At 43.1% G+C, this 25535-nt stretch overlaps 1 protein-coding gene across 12 annotated transcripts in view; it reads right to left on the bottom strand.

Moving 5' to 3' along the window:
- CSGALNACT1 (chondroitin sulfate N-acetylgalactosaminyltransferase 1) overlaps positions 1 to 25535 on the bottom strand; it is a 321780-nt gene that overhangs the window by 197479 nt on the left and 98766 nt on the right. For 5 of the 12 annotated variants that reach the window (XM_061134454.1, XM_061134459.1, XM_061134455.1 and 2 more), the window contains exon 2: positions 8902 to 8965. The exons of 4 other annotated variants lie outside the window; for them this stretch is intronic. The gene's annotated coding sequence lies outside the window, so the exon portion shown is untranslated. Of the gene's footprint in view, positions 1 to 3157; positions 3177 to 7670; positions 7956 to 8901; positions 8966 to 25535 lie in introns of those variants that run through there. 3 more of the 12 variants (XM_061134457.1, XM_061134466.1, XM_061134470.1) reach the window with 2 other exon arrangements.

The following is a 25535-nucleotide window of genomic DNA, read 5'->3' as shown; positions in this document are numbered from 1 at the left end:
GTAATTTTTTGTGGCATTCTTCCAAAACTAATACACAACATGATCAGGTGGGATTTATTTATTGGGATGCCAAGGATGGTTCAGCATACACAAGACAACCAATGTGATACACCACATCAACAGAATGAAAGATAAAAATTATAGATTCATCTCAAAAATGGAGCGAAGAAGGCAATGGCAACCCACTTGAGTACTCTTGCCTGGAAAATCCCACGGACGGAGGAGCCTAGTGGGCTGCCATCCATGGGGTAGGGAAGAGTCGGACACGACTGAGCGACTTCACTTTCACTTTTCACTTTCATGCATTGGAGAAGGAAATGGCAACCCACTCCAGTGTTCTTGCCTGGAGAATCCCAGGGATGGGGTGCCTGGTGGGCTGCCTTCTATGGGGTCGCACAGAGTCAGACACGACTGAAGTGACTTAACAGCAGCAGCAGCAATAGATGGAGAAAAAGCATTTGACAAAAATACAACATGCGTTCATGGTAAAACTCCTAACAAACTGAGTACAGAAAGAACATACATAAAGGCCATATGTGATAAACTCACAGCCAGCATTATACTCAATGGTGAAAACTTTCCCTGTAACAACAGAAACAAGAAAAGGGTGTCCACTGACATCACTCCTATTCAACCTAGTACTGGAAATCCTAGCAGAGCAATCACGTAAGAAAAAGAAATGAAAGCAAGAAGTAGAAGTGTCTTTGTTTGAAGATAACATGAGTTTATATTTTAAAAATCCTAACAACTCCATGAAGAAATTTCTAAAAGTAATCAGCTAAATCAGTAAAACTGCAGGTTACAAAATCAAAATATAGGGAACAGTTGTGATTTTATATACTAACAATAAAACACCTGAAAAAGAAATAAAGAAAACAAGCCCATTGACAACAGTATCAAAAACAATAAAATACTTAGTAATAAACTTATCCAAAGAGGTGAAAGATCTGTACATTGAAAACTATAAGACTCTGATGAAAGCAATTGAAAAAGATATAAACAAGTGGAAAGACAGCCCATGTTCGTGTACTGGAAGAATTAATATTGTTAAAATATTCCTGTGACCCCAAACCAGCTACAGACTCAAAGCAATTCCTATCAAAATTCCAAAAATATTTTTCATGGAAATACAAAAACTACCCTAAAATCTGTATGGAGGCACAAAAGACCTCCAAATGGTCAAAGCAATTATGGCAAAAGTAGAACCAAGCTGGACGCACCACAGTTTCTGATTTCAAACTGTACTGCAAAGCCGTAGTCATCAACACAGTCTGGTACTGGCATGCAAATATACACAGAGACTGACAGAGCAGAACTGAGAGGCCAGAAATAAATCTACACATATATGGTCAACTAGTACTTGGCAAGATACCAAGTATACACAACGTGGAAAGGGTAGTCTCGTCAATAAATGGTACTGGGAAACCTGGATAACAACAAGAGGAAGAATGGGCACCACTCCCAAAAATGAACTTGGAATGGATTCAAGACTTAAATTTAAGATACAAAACCACAAGATAAAAGATATCAATCTTATACCATAAGACACAAGATATTAAGATATAAAACTTCTAGAAGAAAACACAGAAGGAAAAGCCCCTTGGCATTGGTCTTGGTAGTGACTTCCTGGACATGTCACCAAAAGCCCAAGCAACAAAAGCAAAAGCAAATAAGTGGGTATAGGTACTTGCCCAGTGGTCCAAGAGGACTTACTTCATTCTTCCAATGCAGGGGGCATGGATTCAATCCCTGGTTGGGGAATTGAGATCCCACACGCCCTGCAGTCAAATTAAAAAAAAAAAAAGTAGGACTACATCAAACTAAAAAGCTTCTGCATATCACCAAAATGAAAAAGCAACCTACTGTATGGGAGAAAATATTTGCAAATCATATATCTGATAAGAGGCTTCCCTGGTGGCTCAGACGGTAAAGAATCTGCCTGCAATGCAGGAGACCCGGGTTCGATCCCTGGGTCAGGAAGATCCTCTGGAGAAGGAAATGGAACCCACTCCAGTACTCTTGCCTGGAAAATTCTATGGATGGAGGAGCCTGGTAGGCTACAGTCCATGGGGTTGCAAAGAGTCGGACACAACTGAGTGACTTCACTTTCACTTTTCTTTTATCTGATAAGGGCTTAATATCCAAAACATGTAAAGAACTCATACAACTCAAGAGCAAAAACCAAGCAATCCAGTTTAAAAGTCAGTGGGAGAATTTATTTTCCAAAGAAGACATCCAAATGGCCAATAATTACATGAAAAGGTGATTGAATTCACTAATCATCAGGGTAATGCAAATTGAAACCACAATGAGGTATACATCACACCAGTGAGAATGACTATCATCGAAAAGAACACAAATAAATGCTGGGAGGATGTGGAGAAAAGGAAACCCTAGTGCACCACTGGTGGGAAGGCAAGTTGGTATAGCCATTATGAAAGCCACTCTGGCAATGCCTCAAAAAAGTAAAATCAGAATTACCATATGATCCAGCAATCCACTTGTAGGTATTTATCCAAAGGAGTTAAAAATCAAGATCTTATAGAGCTGTCTGCAATCCCATAGTCTTTGCAAAATTATTCATAATACCTAAGATATGAAAACAATCTAAGTATCCATTAACAGATGAATGGATAAATAAGATGTGATATATCTAAGATTATAAGATTAACAAGTTCTTGGCATCTAAGGCACAGCATGATGATTACAGGTAATACTGTGTCATATATTTGAACTCTGCAAAGCGAATAGATATTTAGTAGTCTCACCACAAAAAGAAATGGTAATTATGTAACAAGATGGAATTGTTGCTAATACATAGTTGCTAATACTATGGTAGCAATCATTTTGCCACATATAAATCCATCAAATCAAATGTTATACACTTTAAACATTCACAGTGTTGCATGTCAATTACATCTCAATAAAGCTGGGGGGAAATAAAAACAAAATTAGCCATCAACAGCAAGACAGCTGGGGACTCCCAGGTGGTCCAATGGCTGAGACTCTGCTCCGGACCGCACAGGGGCCCAGGTTCGATCTCTGATCAGGGAACTAGATCCCACATGCCGTCACTAAGACCCACTGCAGCTAAATAAATTTTTAAAATAATAAACATTTTAAAAACTGTTTTAAAAAAGGAAGCTAGCACACATACCTTGTTCAAAATGGGTTCGGGAGTCAGATACTGGTTCAAACCCTGCTGTCTGGATTAACGTTCACAGCATTCAAAGCTCCTTTGGGTAAGTCTTGCTACAATGAGTCCTCCCCAAGGGCCAGAATCCTGTCCAGGCCCAGCATCAGCGCCCTGCTCCTGGTCCCACACTTTGGCAGGAAAACGGCCTCCAGTGACACCACCCAGATGAAGGTCTGTGATCAGAATTCATGAGGGGGCCTCCAGGGATGTGTGAGTCTGTTTTTTGTTTATTTGATATTTAATAAACCCAAAATAAACTGGGAAACTCACTGTACCTTAAAATTAAAATACACGGAGGCTATTTCATGTCACATTCATTCATCTTAAAAATATATTACTTTTATACATATAAAGTAGCTTTGGCTAAAAGGTTGAATTGTGTTCACCCAAAATTCATATGCTGACCCCCTAACCCCAGTGTAAGGGTATTTGGAGACGCGGCCTTTGGAAAGGACCTCCTTAGGGTTAGGAGGTCATGAGTGTGGAGTCCGAATAATGGGATTATTGCCTTTGTAAGAAGAGACGCCAGAAAGCCTGTAGCGCAAGTGTGCGTCTGTGTCTGTCTGTCTGTCTGTCTGTCTGTTCTGTCTCTCCCTCACCCACCTATGTGAAGACAGCAGGAAGGCAGAAGCACAAGCCGGGAAGAGTGTCCCTGCTGGAAACCCACGTGCTGGCACGTGGACTCCCAGCCACCAGGCCTGCGAGAACGTAAACGCTTGCTGTTGAAGCCTTCCGGTCTACGGTATTTTGTATGGGAGCCTGAGTTGACTAAAACAGTTGTCATACACAAGTTAATGAAATGGTGAAAAGACCTCAGATTCTGTAGCGGTAGTCAGGCATCAGCTGGGTCAGAACTCCCTCCCTGGAAGTCCTCAGCTGCTTTGGTGGTGGGGTAGTATAGTCACTAAGTCGTGTCCAACCCTTGCAACCCCATGGACTGTAGCCCGCCAGGCTCCTCTGTCCATGGGATTTCCCAGGCAAGGATACTGGAGTGGGTTGCCATTTCCTTCTCCAGGGGATCTTCCCGACTCAGGGATCGAACCCCTGTCTGCTGCATTGCAGGCAGATTCTTTATCCACTGAGCCATCAGAGAAGCCCTCAGCTGCGCTAAGTACAACTGATGTCTAAATAATCGTGTGTCAATTAAGCTTCTGTGCTCCTCTGCTTTCAGTAACAAAGAAGACCTGTTCACTGTGCATTTCATGGCACAGCCCTGTTCCCGGAGGTCAGCTCTCAGGGCAAAGCGCAACAGGTGGAGGGGAAGGAGAAGGAGGCCCCCATCCTCTCCCCAGGACACCTGGGCCTGAGCCTGTGCCCTTGTCTGAGCCTCCTCCCCGTTAGTGATGCCCACACAAAGCCACAGCATGCTAGAGTCAAGGGCCTTCGAGGAGCCAGCCTGCCTCTCTGCCCGCCTCCCTGGTGCAGAAGTCTCACCCAGAGCACCAGGTGAACACCTGCTTCCCCACTGCCCCCGTCCCCTCTGAGACCAGCTCCATCTCCCAGGCTCATGGAGTCACTTCATTAAAGGATGGGCAGACATCAGCAGACGAATGGATAAGGAAGCTGTGGTACATATACACCATGGAATATTACTCAGCCGTTAAAAAGAATTCATTTGAATCAGTTCTAATGAGATGGATGAAACTGGAGCCCATTATACAGAGTGAAGTAAGCCAGAAAGATAAAGATCATTACAGCATACTAACACATATATATGGAATTTAGAAAGATGGTAACGATAACCCTATATGCAAAACAGAAACAGAGACACAGATGTACAGAACAGACTTTTGAACTCTGTGGGAGAAGGCGAGGGTGGGATGTTTTGAGAGAACAGCATTGAAACATGTATATTATCTAGGGTGAAACAGATCACCAGCCCAGGTTGGATGCATGAGACAAGTGCTCGGGCCTGGTGCACTGGGAAGACCCAGAGGGATCGGGTAGAGAGGGAGGTGGGAGGAGGGATCGGGATGGGGAATACATGTAAATCCATGGCTGATTCATGTCAATGTATGACAAAACCCACTGCAATGTTGTAAAGTAATTAGCCTCCAACTAATAAAAATAAATGAAAAAAAAAATTAAAAAAAAAAAAGGATGGGCAGAAAGAGGACTTCCCTGGTGGTCCAGTGGCTAAGACTCCACACTCCCAGCGCATGGGGCCCAGGTTCGATCTCTGGTTAGGGAAGAAGACCCTGCATGTCCCAACTAAAGAACCCGCATGCCGCAACGAAGGCCCAGTGCAGACAAATAAATAAAAACAAGTAAATAAGGAATGGGCAGAAGGGAGCAGCTGTGAGGCTTCCAGCATCTCTCCACTTTCCTCCTCGTCTTTTCACTCCCCTGTTCTTTCAACCAGTTTAGAAGGCCTCTCACCCAATTTCTCAAATTTCATGATATTATTTCCAGGAAGGATGTTTAAGAAATGCCAGAACCCCAGAGAAAATACCTCTGAAATAAGCAGCACTTTTGCATAGTATTGGGTCCACTTTATAGAAAACGGCTGACTTTTTTTATGTTCTATGTTTTTTTGAATCTGAAAAGTATTGACAGGTCCATAAAGACACACTGGTTTGCTATTTTTAATACACCTACACAACACAACCTGTCTGGCCAAAATCAGTGTTCACGATAATTGAGGTTTACTAGATCTTTGTAGGGCGTCCCTTGTGGCTCAGCTGGTAAAGAATCTGCCCGCAATGTGGGAGACCTGGGTTTGATTCCTGGGTTAGGAAGGTCCCCTGGAGAAGGGAAAGGCTACCCACTCCAGTATTCTGGCCTGGAGAATTATCTTTGTAACATCCTTCTAGAATTCTCTATTCAACAAGAATAGCATAAGAGTACTTCCTCTCAGAGGTTTTATGAAGTTTTTTTACCTTGATTACTTAATGCATCATTTTATACCACTTGGAATGGATACTTTCATAGGCAAATTGGAGCCCTTGAGACAATGGTTTCAGATGTATCATTCATTAAAGAAAGCAATGACTTACATTTCATCATCTGTTTTCATTAAAAATGTCTTAAGGAAATTGTTTTGCCTTAAAGGCTCTCTTCCTGAGTTCATATGCAACCAAATCATCTTATTCTTTTCCATGAAAAACCTTAATTCTTGCAAGTTAGAGTTGGTGATTTTAATATTTAGTAATAGCCGCAATCATTCTTTTTTATTTACCATATGCAGTTGGCAAGATTTTTATTTTACTATTTTTCTTTCCATTTTATGATAATGCTCTCTTTTTTGTATGATAATGTCATAAGCCTAATTTTCTCTTCGGCTAGGTCTTGGATATTCCCCTCGAAGGCTGATATTTTAAATGAAAACATTTAAAACTTAATGTTGGCAGAATGGTTATGTGGTCCCATGCATACATGGGGAAATAAGCCTATAGACTCTGTTAATAATATTCCATGCAAATTAAGTCTAGCGCAGCACACAGAGTAAGCAGCTTCCCTTCAGGGCTGAGCTAAATTGTAAAACTGAGGCTAAAGTTTTAAAAAGATAATAAAAGGGAGAGCAAATAACTAGGCATCCGCATGTGAACTTCTGTTGCAGGGCTGACATCTGAGTATCATTTGCATGTGACAGAGAAAATCACAACCTAAGAAATACGCTCATTGGATAAGCATCTTGGCTATATTAACACCAATATTGAGGAGGCCCTATGGGGTCCTAGCCTAGGAACAAAGCTTTTCTGTGTCCCTCATTTCTTTGATTTTAGGAAATAACCTTCATTCAGCCTCCATGACCTTCCCTGAGCTCCAACTGGTCAGATTCAAGCACAAAACCAGTGAGAAACAGTCAAGGGAAACAATAGCGCAGCCTTGGAGCAGGGTCTTGGTTCCCCATCAATACACACGAGAGTATCTTTGAGCTGTTTTGCAGATATGGAAAGCCCCTCCCGGTGAGAGTGGGGTGCTGCCCACAAGCACACAGACTCCAGACCAGTTAGAAGCAGAAGGTTGATGATGCTGACTCCCACTTACCTCTCCACCAACCCATCAGAAGAATGTCCACGAGCTGACCACACCCTCTTTGAACCATTGCTATGAAACTCCTCATTAGCCCCTCCACACTGGGACACATAGCTTTGAGGACATAGCCCACTGTGTCCCCCCTTTGCCTGGCATAGCAATAAAGCTATTCTTGTCTTCAGTTCAGTTCAGTTCAGTCACTCAGTTGTGTCCGACTCTTTGCGACCCCGTGGACTGCAGCATGCCAGGCCTCCCTGTCCATCACCAACTCTTGGAGCTTACTCAAACTCATGTCCATTGAGTTGGTGATGCCATCCAACCATCTCATCCTCTGTCGTCCCCTTCTCCTCCCACCTTCAATCTTTCCCAGCATCAGGGTCTTTTCTACTTCACCCAAAACTCTCTGTCTTAAATTTAATTTAGTGTAGGGGTACAGAGGCCAGATTCAGCTTCAACTTGACCCTTTTCTTGTGTGGTTATTTATTAACAAACATACCAGATTGGTGTCTCTTGCAGACATTAGCTGAGGCTGGCCCAAGGCATCAGTGAAACAGGTCCTTCAAGGTAATCTGGGGCCCAAGCGCAAGTTGAAGACACACCTAGTTTAACTGCAGCCGGAGGTTGGGGGTTACAGGAAGGATCAGTTTCAGACAGGCAGGAAGTGGCAGTGAATCAAGCTTACCGGTTTGACAACCAGCCTAAATTGTCAGTACCCTGAGAGCAGGCACTGAGTAAGAGTTCTCTCTAGTTTCTCATGTCTAACGTGTTGAACCCTTCTCTGTGCCTGAAATTCCCTCCCCACCTCTCAGCATCGCTGGGCCCGCCCCACCCCCCAGGCCTCAGCCCCAGCGTCAGTTCCTAAGGGTGGCCCACGTGGGCCAGGCTCTGCCCCAGTGCTGTCTACCGAGACTGCAGAACAGAAACGAAAAACAGACGAGGAGGGCCTGCAGGGGAGAAGTGACGTGACTCGCCTGGCATGGCAGCCACGCCCCAAGGATGCCCACTTGTCTCCGAGCTCAACCTGACCCCAGACCTACCCTTCTTCTCTCCGCCCTGTAAGATCAGTGCTCTCCCACGGCTCATTGCTCTAATTACTGATGACCCTCAAATGTATCAATAATGCTATCCTTGGGGACTGTCCTGCCAGTCCGGTGGTTAAGACTCTGTGCTTCCAATGCAAGGGATATGGGTCTGATCCCTGATCCCTGATCAGGGAACTAAGATCCCACATGCCACGTGGCAAAAAAAAAAAAAAAAAAATGTTATCCCAAAATGAAGTAAAAGAAACTGGAGGAACTGAAAGGCAATAATAGAAAAAAGAAGAAGAAGAAAAGGGAAAGAGGTACTTGAAATGTATTATGATTGAATGAAATCTAAATGCACAAAAGACTGAGTCACCTGGAATTTAAACAGTCTAAGGAGATATCTGCAAGAAGTGATTATGTAAGTGGACAGAAAAGAACAGGGATGGGGAGGTGGGCACAGTGATCTCTCTCCCCTGCTGAGAGACGCAGGGAAAGAGCTGCACTGGGCGTCCACGAAGGTATTCTGTAAAGCTGATGCATTATCATCACTTTTATAGACCACGTTGGGGTATAAAAGCACATACAGAGCGTTATGTAACTTCCAAGGTCAGCTAAAACCACCACATACATAATTTGACAAAGGCTTGTTTCATACTATAAATGCCTACTTTTGTGCTCTTTTCCTGAACTTTCATGACTCACCAGTAAAAAGATGCAACATTTCATGATGTAGTCTCTAATGAATCCGCCTTGTCTATTCAGGACTCTGCAAAGGGAAAACCGGGAGGAAATGTAAATGTTTTCCTAGCTTATAAAAGTCCAAAATTAAAAAGGCCCGTTACCCTGTAATGGAAATATTCTACTAAACTGAAATCTCATTTTCAAATGACCCAACCAGAACAATCAACAATCACAGGCTTTATGTCCAAATGGGAGAGGAGGGGGCACAGATAACTTGCCCTTGGGTTAGCAGGGTTATATTTAAACAATGAAGGCTAAACATGTCTATATGAAGGGCTCTGAGAAAAATATGCTGGGTATTTTTTTCTTAATTAATGGGAATTCTGCTCCCAAATTTCCACAGAAAGCTTTTTCTTTTCTAATCTGATTATTCACTGCAGTTTCAGCCACTGCCAGGAAGAAGTCAGAGGACTGTAAAAATCTATGATGTCCCATCTGAAGGGATGTGACCTACAATCGGGGTCCCCGGGGGCTCCACATTCCAGCATGAGCTGGGATTGGGTGTGGGGGGGTCAAGGAGAGAGATGTACATGAAACAATGTACATCAGAGTTCCCCAAGATGCCAGCAAGTGTTGAAAACCACAGTCACACCAAGTGTAGGCAACAGGAAGCCAGGCCGGTGATTTAACACTTGACAAAAAAAAAAACCAGTTTCCCTCCCTTCCACACCCACAAAGGGACAGGGCTGCTTTCCCTACAACACACAACCGCTCTGACCCCCTCCATTCACCATCGACAGATGGCAAAGCATTACAGCTTCCTGGATTTATACGGACACATCCATTTGTATTACCTACAAGTGTTCTTTGGAACATGCATTTTTAACAGAACAGATCTTGAAACAATAAGGTCCTGCCGTACGGCAGAGGGAACTATTGTCAGTATCCTGGGATAAATCATCATGGAAAAGAACATGAAAAAGAATATATATGTATGTGTGATATACACACATACATGCATATTCCACTCACAGATCAGTCAGTAAAGAATCTGCCTGCAATGCAGGAGACCCAGGTCGATTCCTGGGTCGGGAAGATCCCCTGGAGAAGGAAACAGTAACCCACTTCAAGTATTCTTGCCTGGAGAATTCCATGGACAGAGGAACCTGGCAGGCTGCAGTCCATGGGGTCCCAAGAGTCAGACACGACTTAGATAAACCACCATACACACACGTATAACTGAGAAGGAGGTGACAGAGGACGAGATGGCTGGATGGCATCACCGAATCAATGCACATGAGTTTGAGCAAACTCTGCAAAGTGGTGAAGGACAGGGAAGGCTGGCGTGCTGCAGTCCACGGGGTCTCAAAGAGTCGGACATGACTGAGCAACTGAACAACAATAACCGAGTCACTTTGTTGTACCGCAGAAATTCACACAACATTGTAAAACAATTACACGTCAATGAAACAAGTCTTTAAAATGAACAGTTTTTCAAAAAATCGATACAATAAAAAAATGGGAGGAAGGGGGAATAAAAGTTGCGAGTTTATAATTTTACTTGCAACTTGGCATCATTTCAGTCTAATGAAATGCCTGAAACATTTAAATTTACTTTGTAATATATAAGATATTTTCATACAATGGAAATAACTAAATCTACCAAGATTGTTTAAAAAGTTTCCTTGTCTCCTTGTAGGAATCATGAAGCTGTTCCATGTGCAAAGTCCACACAAGAGCCCTGCTCACAGCACTTCCAGCAACAACAGCATCACATCCTTCCACCTCTCCAGATGCATCACATGCAGCGCGGTGTCATCACCATAGCAATTGCTATTCCCGTGGGAGGAAGTCACCCGGACAAGTGGCAAAGAGCATCGGTGAGAGAATCAGTCCCAGAAACCAGGCACCCAGCCCCCAATCCAGCACTTTTATTATTCAGCCCCTCATTAAGGTCAAGTTTTCTGAGGAAGAAAATCCATCTCCCTAAGAAAGGCAGCATTGCATTGGTGGTTAAGACTATGGGATTTGGAGACAAACAAATCTAAGTCCCAGGCCTTGTTCTGCCACATTCCAGCGATGTAACCTTGGACGAGTAACCCATCCTCTCTGCACTCCATTTTACTGTCTGTGCAATGGGCTTATGGAAGGCACTGTCATGATACACCGGCTTCCAGTTCTCCCCCTCTTCCCAGGGCCCAGAAGGCATACTTCTCCAGCCCCTGCACCTGGATGGTGCCCCGTGGCCAGCTCTGACAAATGAAGGGTGAGCAGAGGTAGGCTTGTGGCATCCAGGCGTGGACAGAGGAGTCCACGCACACACAATGCGGTGTGCCCTCTCTGGTACCCAGCCCTGGGCTGAGACCACACAGTCACCTAACACCGCACCACCTGACAGATAGAAGCTCAAGCAGCTCAAGCCTTCCTCAGGCCCCTTCTTGATGATCCAACACAACGGCAGAGGAAGTTCTTAACACGATGCCTTATACGGTCACCAACCAGCGGACGACGGCCCCCTCTATAGACCTGCACGGGTGAAAAGGGAGACCCAAGATTCAGTCTCAAGACACCTACTCTCCAGTCCACTTACTCTCTCTACAAATGTGTGCAGAGTACCACGTGCCAGGCACCCTGCTGGGAGTTGAATATACCCCCAAGAAATACGCACATCTTTAAAGATTGTCCCGAAACCCCTTTCAGAGGGAGTGTAGGTGCAACTCTTCATGGTTATGCACATGTACAACTCTTTGATTATATTATGCACAGCTCTTCATGTATATGTCCTAGTGACCTGTGGAGGAGTGAATTCCTGCCCTGGCAAGGATCTGAGAGATCAGAGAGACCACAGAGGACACTTCCAAGGTCGTGACTCGTCCCCTCCCCGACATGAGACTCACCGAGCCCTCCTGCCTGCTGATGAGGGCACTAAATGTCAACACACCTGGTCCGCAAGGACAGAGCTCTGACTTCCATCGAGGGTGTTGTAGTGAACAATTTATCACATCACCACCTCGCGTCACATCCAACAGCACCTGCCAGATAGGCAGGTCATTTTATGAAATATGTGAGCTGAATGGATAGATCCTGATAAATCTCCCAATATTTTAATCTTTGTTTTTTTCCTGCTTGATTCTTAAAACTATACTTTTCTTGAGAGGGAACTTCTCCAAAGACTCCTTAGAGTTTTGGGTGTGTTTTTCCAACTTTACTTTAATGATATGTACAGAAGTTAACAAATTACAATGAAAACAAAATCAGTTACGTTCATTACACATAACATAAAGTCATGCAGTACTGCATGTTAAAAACAACAGCTTCATTCATATAAAAAAGAGTATTATTTTGAGACTTGTGATAGTATAATGAAATTCTTAACATAAGCTTCTGGTAAAGAGTATTTCCTAAAGATTTAAAGACCTGATGAGTCAGTTAATGCCTTATTAGGAAAGATGGGAAACATTTTAGTAAAGTGAGACTACGAGCAATTAACTTGAAAATCACACCAGGGATAGGGCTGAGTGTCCCTGACTGAACACCCAATTGCTGGTGGACGTGGTCTCAAAGTAAGCGCTCTGAGCTCCAGATAGAGTCATGTTTTCATTAACTTGAGGAAAATGATTACATCTGGAAAATGCATATACTTAGGATCAAAACTCAAAATCGGTCCCCCACAGCATCAGCAAACAACACTGTTAACTGCAGGCAGATCCCGGTAGAATTTTTAAATTCTAATTTAGTGAGGCACGACCGCATGTTCCAGGAGTGATCAGTCACACTCAAATCTAATTTAAATTCCCAACAACCTTGCTTTAGACATTTTTCCATGAAATCTGGTCTTTGCCTGACTTGCCTGCTGTAAATTCTATTAGCCAAATTCAGCAGGGCCTTACACTCCTCTTGAACAACGCTACATTTGAAGGGGGAAAAAATGATTATGAAACCTAGCAAACACCTTTTGTATTTCAAAAAGTACACTTAGGAGCTTAAGACTTAAACTTTGGTTGTTTTTCCTTTTGGATTATCCAAAAGGCTGGACTCAATGCCTGAATGACCACATTTTCCAAGACACAGGAGACAAACCCGACACTTGGTCCCAGCGGTGAGGCTCAGGCTACTCAGACACGAAACCGGGTCTCACTGATCCTCTCCGGCCTTTCTTCAGCAACGATGGAAACTTCCGGAACGCCAGGCAGAACTGGTATTACTTTGCTGTCTTGCCTTTCTTTCCTTGGGGTTTCCAGTTCTCTCGGGACATGGAATCTACCTGTGTTCCTACTGACAGTGACCTGCAGACCCTGTCTGTCTCCTGCCAACCATCTCTCATCCTCAAGACCCTGTAAAGTCTTCAAGCTCCTTCAGGACTCCCGCAGCCTCCGCAGGACTACACACCCACCTGAACCAATCCCATGCCCGGGGCGGCTACACACCCACCTGAACCAGTCCGGTGCCCGGGGCAGTCTGAGCTGTCTCCAGTGATGTCATCCTTCAGTATCTGCAGGGGATCAGTTCTGGGATCCAGGTTTGCTCAAGTCCCTTATGTAAACTGCTGCAGTATTTGCTTATAACCTATGCACGTTCTCCTTTGCTTTAAAATATGTCCAGATATTCTAATTCTACTTCTCATATCTAATACAAGGTAAATGCTATGTAAATAGCTGTAAGTTTGATATAAATGCTATGTAAATAGTTGCTGGCACACAGTAAATTCAAGTTTCGTTTTCTGGAAATTCCTTGGATGCTCCTGTCTCAAATATTTACAGTCTGCAGTGATTGAACCCTCAGATGCAGAGCCCATGGAGATGGAGGGTCAGTTGTAGACGGAAGTTAATTGGAGAAATAAACCAGATCACATCAGGTTAATGAAAGGCCCTACTCTAGTTAAGAAGAGGTCTAGGAAACAGCACTGCCGCTGGGGTCTGGAGCACAGGGCAGACTTGGGAGTCTGCCTGGAGCCCCGCAGACACTCCTGTGTGGGCAGTGGCTGACCTCAATAGCCTTGCTTCAGGACACAGGGTATAAAAACTGGATGTTCTTATGAGCAGATGTGAGCCTTCCAAACGAAGTACTTTAAAAAAGAATTCGCAACACTCAAGGCACTTTAAAAAAAAAAAAGTTTTCTTTTTATTTTTTGGCCACACCACATGGCATGCGGAATCTTCGTTCCCCAACCAAGGATTGAACCCACGTCCTCAGCACTGGAGTCCTAACCACGAGACCACCAGGGAAGTCCCTAGGCACTTTTTAAAATGTAAAGTGTATGCAAACACTTTGTGTTCGCGGCAGCACCGCTTACCATAGCCAAGCCAACAAATGGAAGCAACCTAAACGTCCACTGACAGAATGGACAAAGAGGATGTGGGACGTGCATACAATGGAATAGCACTCAGCCACCAAAAAGAATGAAATAATGCCATTTGCAGCCACGTGGATGGATCTAGAGAGTGTCATACTGAGTGAAGTCAGTCAGACAGAGAAGGAGAAATATTGTATGACATCCCTTGTATGTTGTTGTTGTTCTTGTTTAGCTGCTAAGTCATGCCCGATTCTTTGCAAGCCCATGGACTGCAGCCCACCAGGCTCCTCTGTCCAGAGGATTTTCCAGGCAAGAATACTGGAGTGGGTTGCAAGTTCCTTCTCCAGGGGATCTTCCCATCCCAGGGATCGAATTCATGCCTCCTGCATTGGCAGGTGGATTTTTTGCCATGGGGCCATCAGGGAAGGCTGGATCCCTTACATGCAGAATCTAAAAAGAGGTACTACAGATGAACTTATTTACAAAACAGAAAGAGACTCACAAGCTTAGAGAAAGAACTTAGAGTTGCCAGAAGGGAAGGATTGGGGGAAGGGATGGATGGGGAGTTTGGGACTGACAAGTACACACTGCTGTATTTAAAATGGATAACCAACGAGGTCCTGCCGTATGACAGTTGGTTCTACTGTACAGAACTGTACATGTAGACGTGGCAGACTGGATGGGAAGGGAGTTGGTGGAAGAACAGACGCATGGGACACGTATGGCTGAGTCCCTCAGCTGTCCACCTCATACTATCGCAACAGTGTTAATCAATTACACTCCAATATAAAATTAAAAGTTTACAAATAAAAAATAAAGCATATGAAAACAAAAACCAAACCTGTAGTCGTTCACCCATCTCCTTACATAAGATCACCTTAAATGCCTGAAACAAGCCAACAAAAGCCTCCCACAGGGCTGTCTGGGTGCCAGCGCTTTGCTGCAGATGCCGTCATCAAACTTTATCTGCAATGCGCTAAACAGTAAATATTTTGGGCTTTGTGGGCCACAAAGGGTCTCTGTCATATATACCCTTCTTTGCTTGATTTTTACAAGCTTATAAAAGTATAAAAAGCATGCCAGCTTGAGAGCCGTGGATGAGCAGCCTTTGGTCACTGTTGGCCATTATCAGGCTGCAGTCACAGCCTCAGACCATCTTTGGTGCTTCAACAGAGATACAGGATAACTACCTCTGACAGGACACAATTGTAGATTAAGCAAAACACAGAAAACTAAGAAGCTTTTGTTCAAAAGGAAAGCGCCTTTCCAGATAGGCACTAAATGAGCTCAGTTCTGCCTAAAAGCATTTTCTTGGTTCTACACAATTGCAATTACAAATCCCAGAGCTGTCTGTGTCTCCTTTTGGTTTTCATTTTGTCTCTTTTTGCTTGAGGGTGGGAGTAGAGAGGTCAAGGGAGATAGAGGATAAAGATTTTGGCAGAGTGATTCTTTGACTTACATTTTAAAAGGTAAAAGGTTAAAATAACTGAAAAATAACTGTAAGAAGGAGAAATACAACCTCTCAAATAATAAAACATACTATAGATCTACAATAATTAAAAGTATAATTTTAGACCAAAAACAGAGTTGCCCGATGATCCTGCAATCCCACTCGTGGGTATATATCTCGACAAAACTATAATTCAAAAAGGTACATGCACCTCTATGTTCATAGCTGCATTAATCACAGTACCCAGGACATGGACGCAACCTAAATGTTCATCAACAGATGAATGGATAAAGATGTGGCACGTACACATACAACGGACTATTACCCAGCCATAAAAAATGAATGAAATAATGTCATTTGCAGCAACGTGGATGGAACTAGAGATGATCACACCAAGTCAAGTAAGTCAGACAAAGACAAATACCATAAAATATCACTTCCATGAAGAATCTAAACTATGGCACAAACTTAGCTACAAAGCAGAAACAGACTCAGAGAACAGACCTGTGCTTGCCTAGCGGGAGGGTGAGTAAGGGAGGGACAGAGTGAGAGGCTGGGGTGAGCAGATGCAAACTGTGGTGCAGAGGACAGAGAAACCAGGTCCTACTGTGCGGCGCAGGGGACTATGCTCAGTACCCCGGGATAACTCATCGCGGAAAAGAGCAGGGAAAAAATGTGTATATATGAATGACTGAGTCACTTTGCTGTACCACAGAAATTAACACAAGACTGCAAACCAACTAGATTTCAATAAAATAACTTTTAAATACAGTTTTAGGCTAAATCAGAAGCAGATCAGTAAAATAAAATAACACAGGAACAGACTACTCTAAGATTCACAAAACAGGAATACATGAAGTGATGACAAAACTCTGTGGTGGATTCAACGGCTGATTCAACAAAATAATTGCTGGGTCAACTGATTATCTATAGGGGGAAATCAAGTTAGAAAGATATACTCCAAAATTAATTCCAAGTAACTCACAAAGTTTAAAAATTCCATTAGCGGAGTTATAAAAAAATAGTTAAGTATGTTATTTCCTTTCTGTAGGGAAAGACTTAAAATCTGTGACAGAAGTCACATATCCATAGAAGATAAAATTCACTACTTAAAAATTAAAATTAGTAAATTTATTTTTACATAGTAATGATTTATTCTAAATATTATACATTTATAGTGAATTAACATTATAAATAAAAATTAGCAAATTAAACACACATAAACATCAAAAGGTCTTCTTAGGTGGCTCTAGTGGTAAAGAACCCGCCTGCCAATGCAGGAGACATAAGAGACACAGGTTCGATCCCTGGGTCAGGAAGATCTCCTGGAGGAGGGCATGGCAATCCACTCCAGTATTCTTGCCTAGAGAATCCCCAAGGGGCTGAGAAGCCTGGCAGGCTACAGTTCATACGGTCACAAAGAGTCAGACATGACTAAAGCAGCTTAGCACACATGCACACAAACATCAAATAAGTATTAATAAAAGGCAGCTTTAGGAAAGGCAACTTTAGGAAAATACTTTCAAAAATACTATAGAGAAAGGATCAATCGCCTTAATATATAAAGATGCCTTATAAACTGTTAGGAATATACTAGACTTAGTGTAAAAAGTAGAGTATTTTTTACCAAGTATTAAAGTTAATATACGGATAAAAATGTTTCACTTCACTGACAATCAAAGAAATGCAAATACACACCATGATTTTTTGCTTCTCACATCAGCCAGGTCAGCACATGATGCCTGAAGCGGGTATGAGTCCTAGCCCCGCCTCCCACTGCTGACTGCATGGAAATTCACTCTGTAAGACTTTATTTTAGTGTTTGATTTTTTTTTATTGGAGTATAGTTGATTTGCAATGCTGTGTTAATTTCTTCTGTTCAGCAGAGTGATTCAGTTATACACATATATACATGCATTCATTTTTATATTCTTTTCCATCACGCTCTATCACAGAGTACTGAGTATAGTTCCCTGGGCTATACAGAGGACCTTGCTGTTTATCCATCCCATATACAATAGCTTACACCCGCTAACTGGGAAATAATTTGCCCAGCATTATGTAGCTTTCAACTTATGTATCACATACCTTTAAAGTGATCACACACACATGGAATTGTTACAGTATCTTTGACACTATAATTTCTCAGTTTGATATTGACTTCTCAATTAAGTGTTTTCTTCTCTGCAATCACTCTCTGGTTTTTCAGTCTTCTAACTTTACTGAGGCTTTCAATGGCTAAGTCAAAGATTTCTCTTGGTAAGTGTTACATTTCACTTGAAAATTTGCAGGTTATTTTCAAATATCTTTTGATATTGATTTCTAACATAATTCCACAGTGATAAGAGAACAGACTCTATATGATTTCAATAACTTTAGACCATGAAATTTTTTCACTCAGTCTTATGTTCCTGAATACATTCTAGTGTCTCCCAGTTTATAGTCTATGGAACTTCAATATAACTTGTATCCTACTGTTGTGTGAAAATTTATAAACCTTAATTTTGTTGAATTGTTTCACAGTGCTTTTTGGGCCTACTATGTCCTTCTACTTCTCTATCTATTCACTCTATTAATTTTTGAGAGAGTGATATTGAAACTCCAACTAAAAATCTTAATTTATCCCTACTTAAAAAAATAATTGTAGTATTTAGCAGAACTACATGTAACTTTGTTCTGCATTTTCCAAATCTCCTATAAATGTGTTATCGTATTTTCACAATTTAAAAAATAAAGTAATCATAGTCTTTGACCTATTAATTTCACTTCAAAAAAATCAATCTAAATGAAACAATCATAAATCCAGACAAGGACAAAGCAGGTGCATTATTGGGAGCATTATTCATAAAACTGGAAACAATTTCAATGCCTGCTACTGGGGGATGGCTAGTAAGTGATGACATATACATACTATGAAATATTAAGTTGCCATTAAAATTGTGCTTATGAAGAGTTTTAATGATAGAGAATCTATCTATGTTAAATGAGAAATCTGTGCATGTGGTGTGATCTCAGATCTGATAAAATACACACTCACACAGTCAACCACCTCCATACACACCACAAAGACCCCCCCACTAACACACACACACACACACACATACACACACGAAGACTGGGGGGAAAACTCAAAATGGCCAAGAGAAAGTGAGATTACAGGTGGCTAATATTTTATTCTTTATATATCTCTGCACTTCCTACATTTTCCATGATTAATACATATTCACTTCCTACCCAGGAAAAATATACTTTAATGATATCCCTAGACCCCTTAACTAAAAGACAATGAGAAAGAAAATACTGATCTTTACCAAATCAAAACTTATCAGAAACCAGAATTACAGAACTAAAAAGTACCTCATCTCAAATTTTCACTGTCTTATCCCAGTCTGCAGTCAGCCCAATATTACCTATAATAAAATTCCTGTGTCAACACCTATAGAATGCTCTGTTTAGGCAAGTAGGTAAGACACGGGTCTAAAAGTAAAAAAACAGGGCCGATAAAAGGAAAGAATCCATGTAAAACTCCTTTAAGCATCAAAGCTTAACTCATTAAAAGGAAAATAATCAACGACCTTGATTTGACATTATCAGATGGTCAAGGCCACCTGTGATACGACTTTAAGGCCTGCTCTCACTATGCAGGAACCTGGGAAATGGGGTTCACCAGGTACTGATTCTAACACAATGAGCAAAGGAAATGATGTGCTGAGATTATCAATGAGTCAAATGTTGTTCTTTAATCACTAAGTTGTGTCCAACTCTCTTGCGATCCCCTGGAGTAGCCCACCAGGCTCCTCCGTCCACGGGATTTCCCAGACAAGAATACTGGATCGGGTTGCCACTTCCACCTCCAGGGGGGGTCTTCCTGACCCAGGGACTGAACCTGTACCTCCTGCACTGGCAGGCAGCCTCTTTACCACTGAGCCACCAGGGAAACCCAATGCATCAAACAGGGAAAAATAAATAACTCCAGGGAGCATGACGCAGTAGTGCTAAGATACCCACTGAGACACCCTCTAATTAAGACATGAGGGCACTAAGTCAATGAAGATGACAGAAAGTGCAGAAAGCACTCAAGTATCAAGCGCCTTTGGACAGAGGAGATGCGCTGCGGTGGAAGTGATGCAGGCCGTGGAGGCCCACAGACAGGGCCGGAACCCCGGAGCACCTGCAGGCAGGCCCTGTGCTCCCAGGCGAGATCTCAACCTCTCGGAGCATCGGTGTCCTTGGCTGGCAAAAACACAGAGCGTAACGACCCTTACAGCCTTAGAGTGAGGTTTGAGGCAGTGTGTACCAGACACCTGGATCAAAGCCCAGGGTGCCCAGCCATGCGTGGAACCCACGACCCACCCAGGAAAGACCAGAGACCACCCCCTCCTTTCCCGATGCTGGAGGCACTGCTTTCTTTTTCCTAGCTGGCTTGTGGCCCCAGGGAAAAGCCTTGCTGGGTGTTGGCGGGGGCCTGGGGCAGCTGGGAAGAGAATGATGGGCAGAGCTGAGTGATGCTCTGAATCTAGAAGCCCAGGCGGTCCCTGCGGGCTCCCCCAGTGCTAGCCTGGCCCGGCTCCAGCACAACCCGACCCAGACCCTGAACAGCCTGGAACAGAACTGGGGCAAAGGGATGGGAAAACAACAACAATAGTGCCCAGGAAAGGCACAGAATACAGTAAGTCTTACAACCAAAAGAAGAATAACAAGAAATAAATGAAGGATGAGCAATCGATAAATCTCAATAAGCCTATAGAACACTTCAAAAAAGATGGTGTACACAAAGGAAGGAGAAAATGGGCAGCGATGGGAGGAATTAATGAAGACAGAAATATCAATATCACTCCATGGGAAGACAGGAAAACCCTGGACACACAGATATGTGTACAATAAGAACGCTGCCTGGGGTGCTTGGGATCCTAAGAGAAGTGGATGATGACCTTGTGGGGCCGCCAGAAGAGGGAGAGACAGAAAGAGAGCTCTACTCATCACCAGAAGCTGATGGGAGACCCTGGGTGGTACTGCTGATTGCTGGGAAGTTAAGGGCAATTCTGACAACTCGTCAACGAATGAGGGCCTCAGTCTTCTTCTGAGAAGTAATGAAGATCATTAGAGGAGATATTGAAAATCATTAGCAACATTAAAATTGACTGTAATTACCTTACGGATAGTTGAACCAGGAGTCATAATGAGCCCTTATTTAGAAAAAACTATTGTGTCAGACAAATGTGACGGCTCCTGGCCTCGGCGTTGGCACTTCTATTTTTAGCCGGCAGGATGGCACAGTGGACAAGGAAGGACAATCTTCACCATGAAAAAGACCCGGACACGAATCTCAGTTCTGTCCCCTTCCCAGTTGACATGTCAGCTCATCTCTCTAAGCTTCAGCATGTCACCTGTCTCACTGGGTTGTTGGTGACAGTTAACAATTAACAATGGACAAAAAGACTAGCACAGTAAGAGCCACAGAAATGGTTGAACTGCAAAGTTCAACAGCATCTCTTGCGTCGGGCTAAATCCCCATGGGGTGGGGAAGACGCGTTCCTCCAACGGAGATCTTGTCAAGTTGCTGAGAAGGGATGACGGCCATGCTGATAAAGAATCTGTGGTCCAGCGCTTCAGGGAACACAGGCAAGGTCTCCTTGGCTCCCAGCAGGAGGCAAGCATACAGAGTGGTGTGGAAGCCCACCGCAGGGCACCAGGGATCCCCAACTGCCCACGGGCCCCCAAATCAGCACAAACCTGTGGGCCCGTGCATTCCCCACAGTGGGCTGGCAAACCACCGCAACCACGTGTGGCTCTGCTTTACTTTTTTAAGGGACACCAGACTGTTTGCCACTTCCCTGGCGGCTCAGATGGTAAAGAATCCGCCTGCAATGCAGGAGGCCTGGGTTCCATCCCTGGGTCGGGAAGATCCCCTGGAGGAGGGCATGGCAGTATTCCTGCCTGGAGAATCCCCATGGACCGAGGAGCCTGGAGGGCTACAGTCCATGGGGTCACACAGAGTTGGACACGACAGCATATTTACTGTTTTCCGTAGTGACTGCACCAATTTACATGCCCACCAACAGTACACGAAGGTTCCCGTCTCTCCACACCCTCCACAGCAGTTACTCTTTGTAGACTTTTTGATGATGGCCATCTGGACTGGTGTGAAGGGAACCTCACTGTAGGTTTGATTTGCATTTCTCTAAAACAAAATCGTATTTTTAAAAATTAAACGCTGATTGTCAAAACTAGTATATGAGAATATTTTGCTGGTAGGGGTACATCACTCGACGGAGGACAGTTTGTCAGTATCCAGCAAAACAAAAACCTGTACTTGAACCATTTCTGGATTCCACTTCTAAAAATTTATCCTACAGACACACTAGTACATGTACACATGCCATTTCACTAAGGCTCTTTATAATACCAATATAATATCAAGGCTCTTTATAATATCATAACAATCTAAATGTCCACCCATAGGGGACTAGATACATAAAATTATATCTGCAGAAGAGAATACTGTGGATTCACTAAAAAGAATGAGGCAGATCTATATGTAATAAAATGGACCAATCTCTATACCGTTAGGTTAAAAAAAGAAAACCAAGGTGTGGAAGTGCACATCATATGCTATGAATCAGGTACAGGATAAGGACAAAAAGAAATGGTCACATTTAATATTAATCACTAATATCTGTTGCATGTACTCTGCATGCCAAGAACTGTTCTTAGCACTTTACAGGAGTTATCTCATTAGTTGTTCTCAGTAATTCTGAGACCTCATTTCATATACCCATTTCGCAGATGAGAAAAACTGAGGTACAGTGAGGTTGCCCAAAGTCACAAAGTGAGTGAGTGAGTTTCAGACTCTGTCTGGCGTCAGAGCTCACCCTCTGGGCCAAACCACACTGAACCTCCTAATACTTATGCTACCTCTTAGAGTGTCCCCAAGAAACTTGTACAAAGAGTTGCCCAGCTAGAAGATGAGGATGGGAATGAGATGGTCTGAATTCTGTACGTGTGCATGACTTGTCCAAAAATCAGTAAATGCTATAATCTTTTACTCTGCCTGCTTGGCTTAATTGGTGAGAAGGACAGTATCAGTTTGTGTTATGAATGAATGATGTATTTTTAAAGAAATGTAGTTTTATTCATCTATTGACTTGTTTGTTCCTATATTTAATTAGTTCCACATTTTTTTCAAGGAATTGAAAAATGACAAATAAAACTTCACCTAGCACAGAATTCACAGCTATGCATACAAGCAATTTCCAAGATCAAAATGGTGGAATGATAAAATATGCGCCCGCACACACACATACACAGACACACAAAAACAGCATTAAGGGACTTCTCTGGCAGTCCAGTGGTTGGGACTTCACCTTTCAGAGCTGGGGGTACGGGTTCGATCCCTGCTCAGGGAGCTAAGAAAGATCCCACATGCATGCTGCCAAAGAATCAAGACATGGAACATGGAAATAAAAACAAAAATAAACAAATGGGACCTAATTGAACTTAAAAGCTTTTGCACAATGAAGGAAACTATAAGCAAGGTAAAAAGGCAGCCTTCAGAATGTGAGAAAATAATAGCAATGAAGCAACTGACAAAGAATTAATCTCCAAAATATACAAACAGCTCATGCAGCTCAATACGAGAAAAATTAACAACCCAATCAAAAAGTGGGCCAAAGAACTAAACAGAAATTTCTCCAAAGAAGACATATAGATGGCTAATAAACACAGAAAAAGATGCTCAACATCACTCATTATTAAAGAAACGCAAATCAAAACCACAATGAGGTACCATCTCACGCCCGTCAAAACAGCCACCATCAAGGTCTACAAACAATAAATGCTGGAGAGGGTGCGGAGAAAAGGGAAACCTCTTACACTGTTGGTGGGAATGCAAACTAGTACAGCCACTATGGAGAACAGTGTGGAGATTCCGTAAAAAACTGGAAATAGAACTGCTATACAACCCAGCAATCCCACTGCTGGGCATACACACCACGGAAACCAGAATTGAAAGAGACACGTGTACCCCAATGTTCATCGCAGCACTGTTTACAATAGCTAGGACATGGAAGCAACCTAGATGTCCATTGGCAGACAAATGGATCAGGAAGTTGTGGTTAGTATACACAATGGAATATTACTCAGCTATAAGCAAGAACACATTTGAGTCAGTTCTAATGAGGTGGATGAAACTGGAGCCTATTATACAGACTGAAGTAAGTCAGAAAGAAAAACACCAATACAGTATATTAATGCATATATATGGAATTCAGAAAGACAGTAACAACACTCTATATGCAAGACAGCAAATGAAACAGATGTAAAGAACAGACTTTTTGACTATGGAGGAGAAGGCGAGGGTGGGACAATATGAGAGAATAGCACTGAAACATGTATATTATCATATGAATAGATGATCAGTGCAAGTTCGATGCATGAAGCAGGGCGCTCAAAGCTGGTGCTCTGGGACAACCCAGAGGGATGATGGGGAGGGAGGTGAGAGGGGATTCAGGATGGGGAACACATGTACACCTGTGGCTGATTCATGTCGATGTGTGTCAAAAACCACTACAACTTTGCCGAGTAATTATCCTCCAATTTAATTAAATGAATTAATTTTTTTAAAGACATGGAACAGATGCAATTGTAACAAATTCAATAAAGATTCGAAAATAAAACAAAACAGCGTTAAGCCTACCGTTGAGGGTGGAGGTTGTTCACTTACTGCAAAGTATCCTCAAAGGCAGGAGGAGGGATTTTAGACTTTATTTCTACGTAAGGAGAGAAATTAAATGCAGAAAAAGTAAAAGCATCCTCGGAAGCACACTTAGTCTCTTAATTATGATCTATCTCCAGGAAAAACTGAGAAAAAATGGCAAAATTGTTCTGATAGGGGAAACATTCATCATAAAATATAAAACCACATCCTCCCGAGATATAGAAGGTATAAAACATCTCTGAGGGAGGGCTCTCTATTTTGTGTGTTTGTCTGAAACACAAGGTTAACAGGCCAGATCAGTGCTTCTCAAGCTTTAATGTGTGTGCACATCCCAGGGGACCTCGTTAAAATGCAGGTTCAGATTCGGTTAAGTCTGGGGGCAACCCAAGACTCCACATCTTTAAGGCAGTCCCAAGGGCCGCCCACACTGAGGTGGGCCGGCCACACTTCATGGAACAAGATTCTAGACAATAGGGCTAAGAAGATCGATTTTCTGCTGGAGAACTGAACTGCAGCTATTAAAATCTCCGTCCCTTTGTTTTCGACCAGGGTTCTTGGTCCTGCCCAATCAACAGAAATTGATAAAAGGCCAGACAAGAAATTCAGATAAGGCTTTGTTGGGGCTCCTGCTGCAGCAGTGGAGAGGGAAAAGCAAGTAACAGGTTCCCTTGCTGGCTCATTCCCCAAGCAGGGACAAGCTGGTTCCTCCTATGGGGCAAGGGTAGGAGCAGGCCCGGAGGTCAGCCAGAGGCATGGCTTAGGTGGTCAGCCACCCTCCTGGATGGTGTTAAGGGCAGCGGGCATGTGCAGGACCTTGCTTTTGCCCCCAAACCCCTGCTTCTGTTCCCAGCTCTCCAGAAGTGGCAGCTGGGCTTTTGATCTTTTTGTATCTTGTGTCGATAATTTGTCCCAACTGCACATGCATGCAGTGACTTTGAGTCCCTAACAGTTTCTCTGTATTTCTTGTCCAGGTGCATGCACTGCAACCAAGGGTCCCAGGCCCCAGTCTGTCTCACCTTCAGAAGCACTTCAAAATCCAACAGAGGCCCAGATTTGGATGGAGGTGTCTTTTCTCCTGAAAACTGAGCGGGGTGGCATACGGAGGGAAAACGTGCCTGCCAACACGTTGCTTCCAATGTATTCAGAAATTGAAAGTGAATGCAAAAGAGTCAGCAGAGGATCTGGCTTCAAGAGTG

This window comes from Dama dama, chromosome 32 (assembly GCF_033118175.1).
Source record: "Dama dama isolate Ldn47 chromosome 32, ASM3311817v1, whole genome shotgun sequence".
Taxonomy (NCBI): Eukaryota; Metazoa; Chordata; class Mammalia; order Artiodactyla; family Cervidae; genus Dama; species Dama dama.
This window is presented reverse-complemented; position numbering and strand designations above follow the sequence as displayed.